Source organism: Podarcis erhardii, assembly GCF_964252035.2.
Source record: "Podarcis erhardii genome assembly, chromosome: 3".
Taxonomy (NCBI): domain Eukaryota; kingdom Metazoa; phylum Chordata; class Lepidosauria; order Squamata; family Lacertidae; genus Podarcis; species Podarcis erhardii.
The window spans coordinates 52778738-52794673 of record NC_138507.1 but is presented as its reverse complement, the minus strand read 5'-3'; the positions used below and the strand labels follow the sequence as shown (position 1 = coordinate 52794673).

At 40.9% G+C, this 15936-nt stretch overlaps 1 long non-coding RNA gene across 3 annotated transcripts in view; it reads right to left on the bottom strand.

Moving 5' to 3' along the window:
* The window catches only part of LOC309339369, a 555996-nt gene that overhangs the window by 407239 nt on the left and 132821 nt on the right, over nucleotides 1–15936 (bottom strand). The gene's annotated exons all lie outside the window — the stretch shown is intronic.

Sequence of the window (15936 nt, the reverse complement as noted above, 5' to 3'; positions counted from 1 at the left end):
ATTTCTTGTTGCACAACTCATCTAGTTTTTAGAGGAGAAAAACATCCCACAGTTTATGAAAGAAAGCAATCTTTTTGTGAGGTTAAAAGAAACAAAGAACTCAAAGAAGAGGCAGAACCTCAAAACTGAACTGAATAATATTTCTTACCAAACAATAATATTTCTTTTAAAAACCAATAAATTGTCCAATATGTTTTAATTGATTACTATGGTTCACCTGTCAAGCAACATGTTGCCTTGGCAGGGGAACCTTATTGTTGTGTCCCAAAAGAACATTGGACATTTTATTGGTTTTATTAGGACTAGTATTATTTGACAATAATTTTTTTATTATTTAAAAAATTGATACTGAATATCAATACCATTTATAAACTCCGTGTTGCCTAAATGAATGCAAACCTGCATTTTCCCCACCACAACACTTAAATAAAATTCAGGGACAGCCAGCTCAAGTTTCACCAAAATACGTAAAACTATCATCTCCTAACATTCAAAAATACTCTATGAATTAAAAGTGAAGATGATAGATACTTTCCCCTATCTGTTTTATAATACAAAAAATCCTTAATAAAAACTAATTTAAAAACTCATTCAAATAATAATAACAAAAGGCTGAGCCTCTACTTTTGCTTCCTTTGATTTTTTAAAATCCTGCCCCCTTTTTTTCTTTTGAGATACAAATATCAACATTTAGTTATTTAAAAGAAAAATGATGGTCACCCAAAGCAGCAAGGAGTGCAGTTTTGCCTAAGAAGAAAGAAACGGTCATTGGTTTAGCAATCAGCTTCCTCCCATGAGAGAAATTAGATAAGGAGGTCTCCCTTTCTCCCCTTGTACAGAGATAGGTAAATCAGTTATTCCAAGACTGACATGTTCCACAGTCCAAGTTTCAGAGTAAAGGGCAGCCAATGCCCCAATTGCCCAGCCTGGCTGTGGTGGTGGGAGGGACTTTGGGGGAGCCTGGCACAGGATCAATATTATATGGTCACAGACCCTCAGGGTTTGGCTATTATGGGATAAGGGGGGGTAATCTAGTGGGTTACCTGTAAATAGGTTACTTGTTCATCTGCTGCATTATTGTTATTTTAACTGACATGTTAAAACTAACATGTTGGAAAAACTAGTTAACCTCTATGGGGTTTTCTAAAATGTGGTCTCTTATTCCCAAAGAAGCTTCGTAAAGAGAGACACTACTTATATTCTTTGTCAGCTGAAAAGCAGACTGGACTCCTCTTTCTAATAGAGAATATTGTTAAATCAATAGATTGTGGTTTTTCTAAATCTTCTGCCCTGGTTTTTATTATCCAGGCAAAACCTAGTTCAAATACATTTTTTCCCTTTGTTATAGGACTGAATTTATATTCCATTTTCTCGATTAAAGTTTAACAGTTTTCTCCCCCACTTCATTCTCCCTTAGGTTATTCAGCATTCTTGCCAACCGCACAACCTTGGCCAGAAGTTTGAATCATATGCTTGAGAGAATATATAGGAGAAAGATGCAGTAGGTTGGAAAGCCATTAGAATAAATGTAGAAACGTAGACATAGACCTCTGTCAACTTAATGCTTCACTGTAAATCTCCAGATATCCATGCTTGGCTAGATAAAAAGGAAGGAATCAGTTTGCTGAGATCTCTGTGCCACACTAGAACTGGGGGCATAAATGCTTCAGTTATCTGCACTGCTGTGTACAATGCAAGCAGACATCGGCATGTTTTTCAGTGATTACATCAGAAATTCCATTATGCAGATCCAGGGCCTTTATGTTCAAATGCCTGAATCTATGGAATTTTTTGGCCAAAGTTCCAGCTGAAATGTGGAGAGGATATGTCTGTGGTGCCTTTGGACTCTCCTGAGCACCAGTAGTAGTAGTAATAATAATAATAATAATAATAATAATAATAATAATAATAATAATACATCCCCACCACATCCAAGAGGCAAGCAACACCATGCAAATATCACTTGAAATCCAGCAGGGGAAAATATCTCCACTGTATTCTAAGCCAATAATAATGTGAACATGACCATGGAAGCTGTGATTATCTGTGTTGCTCACAAGACTCTACACCAGTATTCTTCAACCTTTTCAAACCCAAGACTCTACTTTCCATCTCTACTTTCCTACCTTTGCACTGGTTGTGTCATGCCTGCCCTAAGTTCCACTGGTGCAATGGCAGTGCTTTATGGCCCTGGACTGCCCGCACCAGTGTATGTTTGGGCTCCACTGACACACAAGGGTTTTATGATCTTGTCCCCACCAAGCAGGCCTCAGTCAGGAATGGGGTTGCAACTGTTAGACTTGGAGGCTAAGTCTGTATCGCCTTTCTCTCTAAAAGTTAAATGAGGATTTAATGAGATCACAGCAGGGCATGCCAAAAGGGAACAGAATACAGATCTTTCCCACTGCATATCCATAATGTTATTTTGCTTTAGATATCTCCATTCCCTGCCGTTTGCCTCCATGTGATAAAACACAAAGCCACCTAGGGGTTCTGCATCTGTAACAGCCAAAGCCCTCTTTCAATAGAGAGTCCAACTGGCAAAATTAAGGCGCTTATTCACATTTCTCTACAAAGCTTTTCATACCGCTGTTCTCTTCTCTCTTTTTTCACTTCTCCCTGTCGCAATATCTGTAGGCTGAAATAATCAAATCTTTCTTGTGTTTTTTTTTCAGTTTGTGAGCATGATGTAGTAGGTGAAATGAAGGCATTGCAGCGAAAGGTCACAGTGTGCTTTCAGTGAAAATATCAAGAGAGCAGAAGAGAGGATCCGCTGAGCTTTGCTCCTGAGAGGGAGCTGCTTACAGCCATGACCAGAAGAGCACAGGGTTAGAAGCCAGAAGTCAATCAAAGCAAAGCAATATTGCCAGGGCCAAGTATGTACATGTTCCATAATCAAGGTACACACCAAGGTCAGATCTTCAGTAAGTTATTTCCATGCTGGTAGTAGATCAAGGTAAAGCAAAAGATCAGCGCAAGAGGTGAAATGTAGAACTGAGTGAAGCTACCAGCACTTGGGGGGAGTAGACTAGTCTAATTAAGATATAGGGTATGGATAGCAGCAATGTTCTCATCATTCAGAGTAACGAAAACAAAACCAGAAAGGGAGACATTAGAAATTATAATGCAGCAGAGAACTGCAAATTGTTACAGATCTCTATTTATACAACAACATCGATGTACATGGTGCTTTACAGAATTTCTTAGTGGGGGCATGAGAAAGGACTCTGCCCCCAAGCAGCTTACAATCTATATTTTGATGTTGGGTGGGTGGCGAGGGCAGAGAAGGACAAAGAATAACAGATGGGATGATACTTAAGAAAGAAAGTGAGCAAGGAGGACAGATGTGAAACAATACAGAGACACCAACATTCTTCATTCCAGTTGATGACGAGGACAAAGGAATTAATTATTCCAAAAGTTATGTGGAAATGTAGCCCCCAACCAAAGTGGCAAACAGAGAGTGATCCATCTTCTTATTGAAATGCCCAAGGAGTGAGGTCAACACTCAAAACCCACATACCAGAATCAACAACTGGCAAATTACATGCATCACTTTAACATTGTATGTCCTCTTTGCAATGGCATACCCATTGCCACACTCTTTTTTCCTCCTGCCAGTCCTCACTGCCATTGAACTTTGCTTCTGTCACTCACCCCAGGCCACAATTCCTAGATCTGTCCTACGTAAAGGGGGCTGTGCATAACATTGCTGCCACCACTTGCTGCCTTCTTTCTCTCTGTTTGCTGCTCCCAGTGTCCAAAATGAGGCTCGCAGGGGACAAGAGGATTTCTTCATATTGTCTTAAAACTGCACAATAGCTCCAGATGCTTCTTTGCAATCAGAAAGTAAGCACTGCCTCCGGCATTTGATTTCCCATTAGATATGCTGCCGAACCAAGCCAAAATTTTCTCAGAAGACATTTGCGAAAAGGAAAGAAGCTGTGCTTTTGCAAGGGGTGAATGCAAGTTGTTGCAGGATTTTCCTCTTCTGGGGAATTATGGTGAAATGGTCCCCCTAATTTCTCTTCCTGAAAATAAGGTGGAGAATTTTGAGAGGCCATTCGCACACAGCTCAGTTTGATTAACTTATAGCTGTTCCAAAGATTGTTCAAGACAGGACAACCTAGTCACTTACATCGGGCCCAATTGAAAATCCACTGTGATATAATTCATGACTCTATGCCAAATAAAGCACACTGTCTTGAAAATACCTCAGAATGAGAGGTGATGATACATGCTGAAGCTGAAATGGAACCTGGTGTGAAAAATGTAAGTTTTTCAGGATCTGAATATTTTGAGTCTGAGACATACATTTTTTAAAAAAAAAGTTTTAAATTGCATTGATATGCTTTAAGGAAATAATGTCAAGCCTCAGACCACCAAATTCAGCACTTTTGACACCTTTGTTATTATTATTTTTAAATAAAAAAATAAAAACCCCATATCAAAAACCAGTACCCGTGACTGAGAATTTTTAAACAAAAAATTCAAATTAGGAAAATATGAGTTAGAATCCCCAAATCCATTCCAGCTGTTTTCAGTACTGGTGGAGGGCAATTTTCTGAAAAGCTTTTAGGAGAGAGTGGTGAAATAATATCACGTTGGAGGGAAAACAAATGACCCAATTATCCAAAACAAGCCTTGAGGACACCATCTGGCTTTGCTTAGTGATACAATAGTGCATGGTCCTTATATAAATAGCAGCAAAGTGGCTTTATTTTACTAGATAACAGTGTGGCAATGTTAACCCACCCCCAACTCGTCTCTGGTGGGGTTATTTGATCACTGCTGTCAAGAGGACCAGGTCATGTCCAACATTCTTGGTTGAGATCCATAGGGCATGTGTGGTTTTTTTGCATAGTGAGAAGTCATCTATGCAGAAACAGGCCTTGTGACACCCAACATCAGAGCTGCCTTGCATGTACTTCTTCAGCCCATTACTTTTTCTTTAGTATATATTTGAAGGGCCAATAGCATGGAAACGGAGAACACACCTTGGCATACAGAATGTCCCAGATTCAATCTATCTCCAATTAAAGAGAGAGAGCAGAATGGGAAAGGACCTCCGCCTGTGAAAATATATTAGTCACAAACTGGGCTAGATAAAATATTGGTTCTCCTTCAGTATACATTTGCAAGAATGTAAAATCTTCTCTGAAGGGACAAAATGTATACAACTCTACAGAAGCTGTTACAAGTTGACAAAAGGCATGTAGGGATCCACTCCATCTTCTCTTGCCTCCCGGGGAGCCTATTTATATCTGCTCATCTGTCATTTGTTGCTGCTTTCTTTTTCTCCAACCAAATACCGATGGACAGATTTGCATTGCTAAAAGCAAAGCAATGCCAATAGGTTTATCTCTCTGTTTTCCTCCATCCCTTGTACACCTTCTTGGTGTCAGTATAAGGTTCCAGATTTTTTTTTCCAATGAATCCGGGGACACTTTTCAACTTCCTACTAAATCAATGGATTTTGTATGGGGATTGATTTGTAAATCCGGGGACTGTCCCTGGGAAACGGGGACGTCTGGTAACCTTATGTCAGTATCCCCTCCCCGAGGGTCAGGTCGCGTGCCTCCTTTGGGGAAACCCTGGTACAAAGACTTCAATTGGTATTTGGCAGAATCCCCACTGGAGAAAATGGCTTGTGGTCTACAATCTCAAGTAAAATGAGCATCAAATTCAGAAGGTATCATATGCAGAACTGTGTTGATTCACACTTACACCAAATAATTTAGGATAGCTCCCTCCATCCATTAAAATTTTATGTTTGCTTGTTTAACTTTTCCTCTAGCACCACCTTTGAATATATTCCTCAAACCGTATTTTTTGCTCTATAAGACTCACTTTTTCCCTCCTAAAAAGTAAGGAGAAATGTGTGTGCGTCTTATGGAGCGAATGCAGGCTGCGCAGCTATCCCAGAAGCCAGAACAGCAAGAGGGATTGCTGCTTTCACTGCGCAGTGATCCCTCTTGCTGTTCTGGCTTGTGAGATTCAGGATTATTATTATTTTTTCTTGTTTTCCTCCTCCAAAAACTAGGTGCGTCTTGTGGTCTGGTGCATCTTATAGAGCGAAAAATACGGTATCTCTTCTTCCTGTGGACAACCTTAACATTTGCTGAAAAGCTACAAGAGAAGGCTGCATCAATAGGTTACTTTTGCTACCTGAGGGCCAGATTCCCACCTGGGCAACCTTCCAAGGGCCGCCTGTCAGACTTCAAAGGCACATTCCAGTCAGGCAAAAACACTTGAAATGTGAAGCAAGGCCAGTGAGGAATGTGGCCTACAGAGATGGGGTTTGACCTGCAGGAGAGTTCTGAGGGCCAAACAAAGAAAACTGGATGGTCATGTTCAGCCTCCAGGCCCCAGGTTCCCCAGCCCTGCTATAGTATTTGAAACTAAATTCAGAATTCCATAATTCCTTACAAGGCCACTTTTTTCTTGGAATCACATCACTGTCAGAACTCAAATGCCCAGATGAGGGGGAAGGAAGGGGCTATGAGAGGACTTGGGTAGGAATAGCCACTTTTGAAAAATATATTCTTTCTCCATACCTATCTGTTTCCTTGATTAACCTTGAGCTCTTCAGTGTACAGACCTAACCTATATGTATTTGACTTGCCAGAAGTCCTTTGTCCTTCTCCATTCCCTCAGGCTCTGCCATTTCATGTGCTTCTTTCATCCCGAAAGGGATTCGATTACTGTAGCAGTGAACTCATCATTCTGAAGAAGAGGAATCCTTCAAGAATATGCCACTAAACACAACTCAAGAATACACCGGTGAAATAAGATTAATCAGGCATGATGCTCCAGCTACTGTATTCTCTTAAGCAAGCTTCTCAGTGCACAAAGATTTCCTGTGTAATCATCTGTTATCGGTTATAGACTTGTAAGACTATTTGGCCTTAGAGAAGTGGAACTAGGAAGGCTCTGTCTGCATTTAAATCAGACGTGCAGCATTTTATATGCATTTGGCACTTACAGTGGCATAAATGACAAGCATGCAAGATAGAAAAGCATCTGTGACTACGATAGCAGCTGCTGTCCAGTACCTCTGATGGCATTAAAACAAAATAGAATCATTACCATCTATGCCATTGGAAGAAGCAGTAGAAAGCAAGTGATCTACCAGCACAGGACCTGGTGTCTCACATTCCAGGTACCTTTTGATATATTCCAAGTACAGGACACCATGATGGCAGACATTCTTGGCTAGGGATGGGGAAAGTATACGAGTGAGCTTTTAAAAATTGGGTATATCTTTTAAATATGCCTTGACTTGCAATGCTGACTCAGGCCTTCAGCCAATAAACGTCTGGAGGAAATTCAAGCCTAATGATATCTTACAGATTCACATGAAGTTACCTTTAAAATACCTTCTGTGTGTCAAGTCAAATCAGTTCTTCATTTAAACAAACCTCCAATTGCTTTCAAAATCACCAGCTGGAGAAAAAACTCAACCTGATGACTTAAGTAACAAGATAGCAATCAGAAGAGCTCAGCTAATTAAAAAGTGTGTACTGCAACAGCTCTGCAGCTATACTGGATGATGCCCACACCTACACAAACCAGGTATGGCTGTAGCTCTATATGCTTGGAGAGGGGGTATGTATGTAGTAATTCATTGAAGGTTGGACCACTCTGATTAGCTATTAACAATATGAGTTAGGATAGCAGCACTTACCGTATATCCTGTATACTTGTGGCTCAAAGTGTAGGTGCTTTTGTAGCCAAAGCAGTACCTCCAGACACAAAATAGAAGGAATCCAAGATTTGAAGAAACACAAAAAATATTGGGGGGGGGGGGAAACCATGAGGAGGAGGAACCCAAAACAATTTCATGGAGACTAACAGTACAATCCTAACCATATCTACTCAGAAGTAATTCCTACTGAATTCAATGGGGCTTCCTCCCGGGTAAGTGGGGTTATGGTTGGAGCCCAAGTATATATACCAATTGACTTTTGGAGAAGGGGCAGGCAACCAGAGGAGGTGGAATTGAGTGGTTTACCCTGGAAAAGGGCATGGCATGGTGAATACTGAGACGGAGTGCTTCACACAGAACCATTTTGTTGCAGTTCCCACATGCAGAGCTTCAGCAGCATGTTCAAAGTGCTTTGCATACATCCTTCTAATAATTGTCACAATTTAACCACATATTGCATATGCTAGACTGGGAATGAGAAGATAGTGGCTCACCCAAGGTCACCTAACGACTCACAATGTTAGCCACTGCAGTATACCATCTATTCAGCAGAGCACTGGCTGCAGTTATGACAAATTGATTTGATTTTTTTTTTAATTATTTTTATTCAATTTTTCCAATACAAAATTTATACAAATCATACATCTTTTTTATATCCATTCTCTTTTTGACTTCCCTCAACTTGACTGATACTCCTTCCCTTCTTAATTTCTTACACATTTCTAAAACCTTACTTCCATTATTTTTATAGATTAAATCTTATTTTACTCACATTCTAACATTTCTTCTTACAGAGCTTCATTAAAACTTACAAGTGTTATTTGATTATCACTTAATTTATGCATATACTCTGTAAACTTTTCCCAATCTTCTATAAATCTCTGATCTCGTCGGTTTCGGATCCTTCCCGTCAGTCTATCAAGTTCTGCATAGTCCATCATCTTCATTCTCCATTCGTCTAGTGTAGGTAGCTCCTCTTGCTTCCATTTCTGAGCCATCAATATTCTTGCTGCAGTCACTGCATATAAAAATAGCTTCCTTTCTTTCTTATTTATCTTGTTCCCTGTAATACCAAGTAAGAACGCTTCTGGTTTCTTAACAAAAGTGTACTTAAACATTTTCTTCAAATCATTATATATCATTTCCCAAAAGCTTTTTACTTTCTTACACTCCCACCACATATGATAGAATGTACCCTCTTTTTCTTTACATTTCCAACATTTGTTACATCCTTTATACATCCTTGCTAACTTCACTGGTGTTACATACCATCAATACATCATTTTCATCACATTTTCTTTTATTGTTGTACATGCAGTGAATTTTAAACCTTCTTTCCATAATTTCTCCCAATCCTCCATTTGTATATTATATCATGACAAATTGATTTGAGGACTACAACTATACCCTGAGATCCATCAACATTTCTGTTCCATCAAAGTCCATCTGGACTCCAGAGGATACACATTATTTGAAGGCCATAGCTCTGCTTTTTGTGAAATGTGACCAGAATTAGGAGATCCCTGTGATTATTCTCACTGGTGAGCAGTGACTGTTACTGTAACCCTAGTGAGCCACATCTCTTGCACAGAGACGCTGGAAGCCCATTTTTTCTATGTGGGACTATTGGTTCTGTCATCTAATCTGACATGGTCTCCAATAGTGGTGAAGTATGGAATAAAAGGCAGAAAGAGGGAGGAGCCCAGTGGAGACAGCTAGGTATCAAAATCCTAGCCTAAACTACAGAAGTTTCAAAGGTATACAAGGAAATGTATACAAGTGGATGGAACTACTGCATACCCTTTTGCTGTCAGAAGACTCTTTCCCTCTGGATGGTTGTTTTACTTTTAAAATAAAGAATAGTCCTCTTCCCTCTCCTCTTTGCAATGCAACAGTGCAGTAGAAAGGCTGGGTTGCTTGATATGTAAAGTATCTTTGTTCATAAAATCAGAGTAAAAGTGTTTCCAGAGGGAAGACCTTAACAATAATTACTATTACAAATTATTAATATGATTTTTTTTAATGGACTGGATGAATCTTTTATGATTACGTCCCTTGGGTAAACACACGTTAGAAAAAGCAAATGTAAAATCCATCTTCTCTCAAGATTCAACCATGTGAGTTTAATTTTCTCCCTGACTTTTATGGTCAGACAACCGCACACATTCTACTATAAGCAATACTCAAAAGCTGGAGTGAAGTCAGTAACATAATCCTATTTATAACCTGAAATTAAAACGGGAGGAAAAATCAAACAGTATGTATCTTACCAATAATGTAAGAATTTTATAAACTGAACTATACTCTCTTTTTTGGTGGGGGGTGTTTTCTCAGTAGGAACAGTGAAATTGGTTTCTCATTCAGTTTACTATAACACAGTGACTTTCAAACATTTTTACACAGGGCTACACTAGACAACCGCTCCTTAACAAAAGCAGTCATGGGGATGTCCAAAGTGCATCTGAACATCTGAGCCATAGTAGGGCGGGATTAATCTTTTCCCCCTTCCAACACAAGAGCTGCAGATCTGACCTCCAAGGAATGCATTGCCAGCTTTTCTTGGAGGTTGGATCTACTGCCTCCTCAGCAGAGGGCCCACCACCACCTCTACAGTGGCTTCTTCATAGTGATCAACTCCTGCCTGGAAACCTATGTCCCCACAGTGGAAGGATGTGTGGATCCAGAACTGGCTTCCACAGTCACTTACGGACACACCGTTAAGACCATGTTTATGGAAGACAATCTTACTCGGCTATGAGTGATCACCAAAATCAAATCACAGTGGGTGAATATGGGATTCCACTGGTCTTCTCCCACCAGTAGGAAGGAAATGGGAAGGACCACCCTCTGAGGTCTCCTCCCTGAATGATTCAAAGCAGGCTCCTTGCCCCTCTGACAGCTTTTGATTCCCACTTCGGCTGTTGGATAAGGTTGATTTGATTCCCCTTGTTCCTGCTGCAGATCTTCAATCACCCTCTTGTTCCCGATATAGATCTGTATTCCCCCCCCTTGTTCCTGGTGTCACCTTTCAGTCACTCCTTCTTCCCTGGTAGGGGGAGTGCCATTTTGTGGTTGTCAAAATGTCTTGGGCCAGCTCTTCACCATGCCAAGCAACACACAACATTGGGAGAACACAAGAGCAATGCAGCTCCAGCCCCACAGCTACTGGATACAATCAAGTAAAAGAAAGAGTACTACTGTCATGTGTAGCTTGGTAGTCATCAACACATCTTGTTCCCTGTTCTTTGTCATTCATCAGGAACCTCTGGAGTGTACTTTGTTAACAGTGGTCTCAGGTGCAACATGATATCCTGCTTTGGGATGAAGGAGCTCCAACCCACCTGCCCACCCATCTCTTGGTCAAAGTGGTCCTCTCATAGACAGGTCACTGGTTAGGCTTACATGTTTTCTGGTCTTCCTCGGTTCTCCTGATACACGAGACTGCAGAGGAAAATTTATCATTGTGATGGGAGGGAGGATGCAAATAAGAAGCTGCAGCAAAGAACTACAAAGCCCAACACAATGTAAGTGGCATCTCTGTCAATTCTGTTGCAGTCGGCCAAAGCAAGCTATATACTTTAACATGTTTATAAAAGGAGGAACTGGGCAAGTTTTGCCTTGGCAATTCAATGGCTTTGCTACACATTAAGTAAATTGTACTCTTTCCTCTGTCCGCAAGTTTCCAAGGCAATATAAGCAATCACTCTGTGGCTCTCAGATCCGTGACCTCGAAAAGAGGAACAAGGCTTGTAAAAACCTTGCCCCACAAAGCATTGGGGACAGCCGTAAAAAGGGATAATAAATCAGTTTATAAGACCATAAAAGGTAAGTGGTTTTAAAATAAATCAAATAGAAATCTTGAACTGTTGCATTACATGTCAGCTTTGCCGGTGCAAATGTCCCTAAGGACACATTCCAGACCATGCCATGAAGAGAGCCTAATTCACAATGGAGTAATAGGCATTTTAAATTCCTTCACATCCCACCCACAATTCCCAATTCAATTAGTGTGCTAAGACCTATGAAGAGAAACTGGGGGAAGAGAGCAGTAAGGATGCATTTATTTCCCAGAACGTGATTTTTTTTTTTTAGTGCAGCACCAATGATGTCCAGGAAAGGAACTTCATCACTCAGAATGCAAGCCAACATCTTTATTACAAGTTATAGAACAAATGCAAATTAAGAGAGAAAACGTACAGTAGTGTTAGTTCCTCTTTGGACTTCTAGCAAAACCCATTCATGTCCTGAGATCCCATCAGAATGACAGAACAGAAGATCAACAATGCAAGCTGTTATTTAGTTGACTGAAGTTTTTTAATGGATGCATAGATGCATATAATTTATAGACCACCGTTATAACACTTTGCCTGTTGTTTGTACATTGTCTTGTGTTCCATAATGGGGGAAAGGTAAGATATGAATGTGGTACAGTCATCTCTTGTTGTCTCCTATTTCTTCCTGTGTTCACTTTGTCTCACCACTATGGAATTTTTGATTGCGAACTCTTTGGGACAGAAACTTGCTTTGCTTTGTAAAAGAAAGGTAAAGGGACCCCTGACCATTAGGCCCAGTCGTGACCGACTCTGAGGTTGCGGTGCTCATCTCGCTTTATTGGCCGAGGGAGCCGGCGTACAGCTTCTGGGTCATGTGGCCAGCATGACTAAGCCGCTTCTGGCGAACCAGAGCAGCGCACGGAAACGCTGTTTACCTTCCCGCCGGAGCGGTACCTATTTATCTACCTGCAGTTTGACATGCTTTCGAACTGCAAGGTTGGCATGAGCAGAGCTCACCCCGTTGCGGGGATTCGAACCACCGACCTTCTGATTGGCAAGTCCTAGGCTCTGTGGTTTAACCCACAGCGCCACCCTTGTCCCTGCTTTGTAAAATACCATGTCCTTATTTGGTGCAAGAACAACAACAACAGCTGTCTTTTTAATTTTAAGGATTCACATATTCCATTTGTCTTTAATAGCTTTGTTGCAGTGGTGGATTTAAGCCTTGGCACTACTTAGGAGTGCTTTGTAAAGTATCTTTTCCCCACAGTGTCTGTTTCCTGTACAGCAGATCACACAACAGGAGGCAAGTTAAATAAAAGTCCTTGCTGAATTATAGGTTGTCCTGTGGAATCTAATTTCTTTCCATCACATCACCTGCAGCTGGAAGGGGTGCTGAGAATGCTTTCATGAGAACACTTCAATCCTTTCCCTACCATGTTACATTCAGATTCACAATCACCTTTATCTATATTATTATTCTCTTCTAAGCCCCAATTTAAATATATAATAAGAAGATAAATATATAACTTTGGGAGGGGGAGGCATGCTGCATTTCTACCAGATATTCTGGAACAAATCTGAATTCCCAGATGAGAACTTGGCAAAAGGAAAAAGAGAGGACTCGAAGGGAATCTGTAAATGGAAGGTGCTGAAATGTGTACACTGGTCTCTCTCTCTCTCTTTCTTTGTGTCTGTGTATGTGCGCACGCTTTTATAAAACCTGCTAAAATTCATGAAGTGCTCGCTTATTGCAACTTTCCCAGGGACTGAAATGGATGAGCTAATGCAGAATATCATTGCTGTATTTTTCCACTCAATGTAGATAACAGTGAATAGGAGAAAGAGATACTCACATTTTTAATGCAGTAGATAGATAAAAGTCATAAACATGAGTGCAGTGACCCAGTTCCTGTTGTCTGCAAGGAAGAGACAAGGGAATGGTTTGGTTCCACAAGAGACACTGCCTCTTGAATGAGTGTGAGATTAGATAGACAGACAGACAGACAGATGATAGATAGATGATAGATAGATGATAGATAGATAGATAGATAGATAGATAGATAGATAGATAGATAGATGATATAACATATAACAATCTGAAAGCACAAATAAGTCAAAAGCTGGATTTTCCAGGCTTGTATCTTCTTCCACACAATTCCACAAGTTCTTATTTCTAGGAGATTCCAGTGTGTGGAAAGTTGATTGGGTGACCCTGGTGTCACTCACAAAGCCGCCCCTCTGCCTCCTGGCAGAGCAGTATTTTTAGTTTTTCACACACACACAAACAAGGTCTTAAAAATGTATCAATTGATAAATATGCCACTTATCTTGAAAAAAGCCAAAATCCTACCCAAGGCACAAAAGTCAATGCTAGAATGTAAGGTAAGGTAAGGTAAAGGTAAAGGACCCCTGAACGTAAGTCCAGTCAAAGGCGATTATGGGGTGCGGTGCTCATCTCACTTTCAGGCTGAGGGAGCCAGTATTTGTCCACAGGTAGCTTTCCGGGTCATGTGGCCAGCATGACTAAACCACTATTGACACATGGAGGACTGTGACGAGTGGCAGAGCACATGGAAATGCCGTTTACCTTCCCACCACAGTGGTACCTGTTTATCTACTTGCAATGGCATGCTTTCAAACTGCTAGGCTGGCAGGAGCTGGGACAGAGCAACGGGAGCTCACCCCATCACGGGGATTCGAACAGCCGACCTTCTGATCGGCAAGCCCAAGAGGCTCAGTGGTTTAGACCACAGCGCCACCCACATAAATGTAAACGGGTATGTTTCTCAGTACAGTAGCAAAGACAGAAAGAAATGCACTTGCTCCTGGAGGGAAATGTGTCTGCATTGATCACCCCTACACAATGTCACCAGAAGTTCAAACGCTTCTGATCTCTCCCCAACCCCAGTGGTGGCTAAGGTCCATGGAGACTGGTAGGGCAGAAGGCAGGAAGACCAACAGCAAATGGAACCAGAGACTGGATATAAGTAAGAAAGAAGGAAGGAAGGAAGGGGCTGAGGTGGAGCTCAGCCAGTAAAAAAAAGGCAAATGGTTCAAACAAGTTAGTTTTCATTGGTTACTTGTACAAGTCTCCTTGAGAGAAGCACAGGCTTTGGAGTACTGCTTGGGGAATGTATCCCAGGGTCAACATGATTGCATAAACAACTACAGGCATCCTGCAGACACCTTATTATGCTTTCGATATTGGGAGTTAATAATGGTTCAGGCCATAAATGGGTAGATAAATGGGTGGCTAAATATTTCATTAGCAAGGCCCGTTTCTTCGGCACTTTGGGAAGGAATAATCAAGGCACGTTTCTCAGCAACTACTGAAGACAGATTGCACCAGTGTATTAATGGTTATGACAGTGTGGCTGATTGAACGTTTAATCATAGAAAATGAAAATGGATGAAGAAAAATGAGTCTCACAAAGTTCAAAGTCCTTTATGTCAAAAAGCCTCCATAAGTATTCAGGAAAATAAAAAAGAACAGAATGACAGCTCTTGTGGCACTGGACTGAAACTGTAGCTTGTTTCATACACACTGATGAAAGGGTACTTTTAATACAAACCAATCAGTGTAAATTAATGAAGAAGGGCAACTGAATCTCACAAAACAGAGTGGCACAGAATGAGAGTCTTCTACATTCTCTAGGATGCAGCATTACATCAATGAGTCAATGCAATTGTCAGGAATAAACACCTAATTCCTGAACACTCAAGGTGGGCTTGTTCATTTAACTCAAGTTTTTGTGGTCACATGTCAGAGAAATAAGTGACTTTGCATTGGAATCTCAGGCAAAACATCTTGGCTTGCTCAGCTATTTGCCCAAAAATTCAAAAAGATGATAAACTCTTTGACCCAACCACCCCAGGCGTTTGTGCCATGGGGTGCTGCAGGGCACTGTTTTGACTGAATGCTATACAATAGATATATTAATCCACTGGGAGCATTATAAGGGGTTATGTAGCAAAGTACTGTCAGTATGCTGATGACACAAATCTCTGTTTCTCTGTAAAATCTGAACCAGGAGTGACTGTGAAGGTTCTGTACCAGCGTCTGGGCACAGTAGTGGGCTGGATGGTGGCTAATAAATTGATATGATATATTAGGCAGGTAGAGGTTTCCAAGCTTGGATAGCTCAGATGATTAGAGCATGGGTGCTAAGGATGCAGGTTTGGTCCTTGTATGGGACAGCTATATATTCTTGCATTGCTGGGGATTGGAGTAATAATTATAATAATAATTTTATTATTTGTACCCTGCCCATCTGTCTGGGTTACCCCAGCTACTCTGGGCGGCTTCCAACAGGTATAAAACATAATAAAACATCAAAATGATCCTTTGGGTCCTTTCCAACTCTGCAATTCTATGATTCTATGTCCAGGACCAGGAGATACTTCTGTGAGGACAGGGCTGAACTCCCTTCTGAAGGAAGCGATACCTGGTCT